The sequence below is a fragment of the Phocoena sinus genome, chromosome 1, assembly GCF_008692025.1.
Source record: "Phocoena sinus isolate mPhoSin1 chromosome 1, mPhoSin1.pri, whole genome shotgun sequence".
In the NCBI taxonomy this organism is placed as follows: Eukaryota; Metazoa; Chordata; class Mammalia; order Artiodactyla; family Phocoenidae; genus Phocoena; species Phocoena sinus.
This window is the reverse complement of record NC_045763.1, coordinates 85,060,640-85,064,785: the sequence shown is the minus strand read 5'-3', so window position 1 is coordinate 85,064,785 and position 4,146 is coordinate 85,060,640. Positions and strand designations below refer to the sequence as shown.

Below are 4,146 nucleotides of genomic sequence, written 5' to 3'. Positions count from 1 at the left end.
GTAACATAGACAAAAAGAAAGCTTTAAAATATATAAAGCAAAATGGATAAAAATGCAAGGAGAAATTGACAAATTCATAATTAGGAGAACATTTTACAATTTATCAGCAATCGAAGGTCAAGTAGGACAGAAATAGTAAAGATACCGATGATCTAATTATACAATTAGCAAGCTAAACACTTAGTCACACTCACACACATTCACATGTATTTGCACCTGACAGGCTACATATTCTTTTCAAACACTTGAACATCCCCCAAATTGGCCACATATTAAGTTACTCTATATGCTCAATTATTGTTTTTTGTTGACTTTTTTACAATTAGAACATATTTACGTGATACCTGTATTCAATACAATCAAAAATATGTTTTAAAAAATGAAAAGAAGCATTTACACTTTACTCAGTTGTGGCAGGCCTTTTAAACATATTATCTTGTTTCATCTCACACGGAACAATGAGGCTGGTATGAAAGCAGAAGGGAGGTTCAGCCACTGGCCTCAGGCCACTGAGATGATGAGTGGCGGTCAGGACTTGCACTCAGTTCCGTTGGATGCTACAGCCTGGTCACATGGCTTACTGCACTGCCTCACACAATGCCAATTCGTATTTTCAGCATGCCATGGAATAACTCCGGGTTATTGGAGATGATCCAGCCAATATGAATGACCAGTTCTTGCTGAATGACCACCTCCCTCTCATCATGGGTATTACACTTGTAATAGATGATGTTCTTAATCACTCTTGGAGACAAAGGATTAGAGATAACCTCTTCTTCATGTCCAAAGGCACCCAGAGTTACCTGTTGGCCCTGCACTAAAGCATTAGTAATGGATGGGGCCAGGCTGTCCACTAGTTTACTTAAAAGGCTTGCTGTACCGTGCACCACCAACCGACATTTTTTGCTGCCAGCTCTTCTATAGACTCTCTCAATGTGATCAGAAACAGTACCTTCCTTTGTGATAAAGCTGGGTCCTTTTCTTTTGAGCAGTATACCCAGCAGGATGGCTTGGCTAGCCAGACAACTACAGTCATTCAGTTTTTGAAGAATTTCATGGGTGGGTTTGTTTTTCCATTCAGTAATGGTGACATCTGGCTGCTGTTCTTGTTCAGGAGCACTGGAGGTGCTGCTTTGTTGTCTGACTTTTGAATGTTTGGGAACTTCTAGTTCCTCAAAACTCTTAAATTCTGGAAGCTCTTCTGTGTCACTGACTCATAAGAAGTTGTTCTACCACAGTTCCAGATATTAGTGTCTGTAGATGATCAACGTGAACTTTGACTCCTCCAACCACTCCTTTCTTAAAAGCTGCCAGCATATCTAATATGGGATTGAATCGGCTACCTCTTATACTGTCTTCCTGGATGAGAACAAGGAAAAGTGGATGTCCATGCATTTTCCAGTATTGCTTAATAAACTGTAGTGCATTCTTTATGTCATCTATCAGCAGTAAAACATCTTGAGATATTTAGAAATCACTTAGGTCAAAGACGATAAGGTAACAAACCACAGTCTTTCCTAGAATGCAATCAATCTTTGATGTATGGAGGCAGCCAATGGGCCTATCTGGCCTTCCACAGAGTCCTAATTTTTCATTGACCCCCAGATGAAAATAAGCTTTCACAATCTCCTGCTGGGCCCAGATCTGAATGGGTTCTATCTGTTGAGGAGTTTGAATCTGAATACCATATGTGTTGAGGAAAACTTGAAGGCATTGGCTTTCTGCCATAAGCGCTACATAAACAACCAAATCATTTTCCAGTGGGCCCTGATTGGAAAACCTCATGCTTACATTACATTGATTCTGTAGTGGGACATAACGCTGAACAGGATCAATGTCTTTAGGACTAATTAATTCATCAGCCAGGAGTTTTGTGATGACATAAAGGGCTTGTCCCCAAAGTAATAGTTTTCCATCACGGCCACAGTTGCTAGGAAATCCCTTCTGACTACCAGGGTTTCTTTTTTCATATTCTACAAAATCAGCCAGAACACAGTAGTACTTTGGTATGACAGGATAACCTTCTGTGGTCTGATGAAGTACTGGAGTCAGAAGATCCTGATATTCTTTTACTTGCTTGGGATTGCCTCTAAAAACACCATCAATCATCATGTAAAGGAAAAATATGGGAAATTCACATTCAATGCCATCAAACAGCTTAATTTCAGCTGGTCTGCAGTAGCATCTATTAGGATCTTCCAATGATGTTCTATACCCATCTCTCAAGAAATGCTTAAATCCATATCTCCCTTTTAATTTTCTAACCACTTTATTGAGTGTCTGGCTAAACAGAACCTCATCATCCAAGGCAAATGTAGGATAACCGATGCAGGGGATCAGGGCAACATCTGTGTTATGAGATCTTGATTCTCTGGGTAACAGTGAGCACAAAGTTTGCCAGTTGCAACTGTGAGCATCGAGATCCACAAATATAACCGACCAAGAACAGGCCTGGTTGCCAAAGAGGTTGAATCCATTAATTGCTTCTACAGCTGCTTTTGCTAAGCCAACAGAGCTCGAATGCAGCTCTGTGCTGCCATTATTATACTCGCTTCCTCTTTCCCAGACACCAAAGTCAGGCACACAGTAAACTCTTTCCACACAAAATACAAGGTTCTGAATAAAAGAGACCTCATCAGTGTTATAGATAATCTGGAGTCCTGAGGAAATCATTTCCACAAGGTAAAGGAGATAGAGTGATGCTGCATTTATCTGAAGATGACCATAATCCTGATAGGAGAGAATCTCATCCCTGTATATACATTGAAAACAGAGTGAAGACGTGTTGGGCATGGATCCTGCTTAAACTGCTGGACCTTATCGGCCTGACGCATATAGCAGTAGACAATTCCTCTCATACATTTTATAGCAAGTGCTCCAACTCACGGGTCCTTCCCTTGTCATCATCAATGCGACTGATACAAGAGCCAAAGCCCAGGGCACAGCAGGGCAGTAGAGACTGTCATGGATCTTGGCCTCCTGATCATCACCACGTTCTTGTGGGAAAGAGACCTGCGGTTGGGCTTTGATACAGCAGCAGTGTTGACTTGACAATTCTGTACTAGTGACCCAATTTATCCCACAGTTTCATTATCAGGTCTTGGAAGATTAATGCTTTTAAGAGGTTCATAAACTGAGCCAGACCTTAAGAAAGCTGGTAGAGAAGAGACAACTGCATCAGGTGAGCTGGCCATTTCAAATTGTTGACTCTAATCATAAGCATCACAGGCTAAACTATAGCAATTGGTCTGGGCTCTTCGCTCCAAGCCCTTCCAGCTCACTTCAACCATGCACCCTGCCATTGCACTCAGGCTGACGCCTTGGACTCCCCGGGGCCGCCTGTCAGCTCCTCCCAGCCGGTTGCTATTATTCTTTAAACTGTACACATATGTGATACATTATCTCTCTTTGGAGTGTATGCTTTATGTTATAATAAAATCACTTTTTAAATGGTAAAAAAAAACAAGCCTCTTAGATAGCCTCATCCACCAGAGGGCAGACAACAGAAGCAAGAACTACAATCCTGCAGCCTGTGGAACAAAAACCATATTCACAGAAAGATAGACAAGATGAAAAGGCAGAGGGCTATGTACCAGATGAAGGAACAAGATAAAACCCAAGAAAAACAACTAAATGAAGTGGATATAGGCAAACTTCCAGAAAAAGAATTCAGAATAATGATAGTGAAGATGATCCAGGACCTCGGAAAAAGAATGGAGGCAAAGATCGAGAAGATGCAAGAAACATTTAACAAAGACCTAGAAGAATTAAAGAACAAACAAACAGAGGTGAACGATAAAATAACTGAAATGAAAACTACACTAGAAGGAATCAATAGCAGAATAACTGAGGCAGAAGAACGGATAAGTGACCTGGAAGACAGAAAGGTGGAATTCACTGCTGTGGAACAGAATAAAGAAAAAAGAATGAAAAGAAATGAAGACAGCTTAGGAGACCTCTGGGACAACATTAAATGCAACAACATTCGCATTATAGGGGTCCAGAAGGAGAAGAGAGAGAGAAAGGACCAGAGAAAATATTTGAAGAGATTAGAGTCGAAAACTTCCCTAACATGGGAAAGAAAATAGCCACCCAAGTCCAGGAAGTGCAGAGAGTCCCATACAGGATAAACCCAAGGAGAACCAC

At 41.0% G+C, this 4,146-nt stretch overlaps 1 pseudogene; it reads right to left on the bottom strand.

Annotated features, from left to right (window-relative positions):
* Window positions 1-590: 590 nt before the first annotated feature.
* LOC116760309 lies at window positions 591-3,234 on the bottom strand (annotated as a pseudogene).
* Window positions 3,235-4,146: the final 912 nt, after the last annotated feature.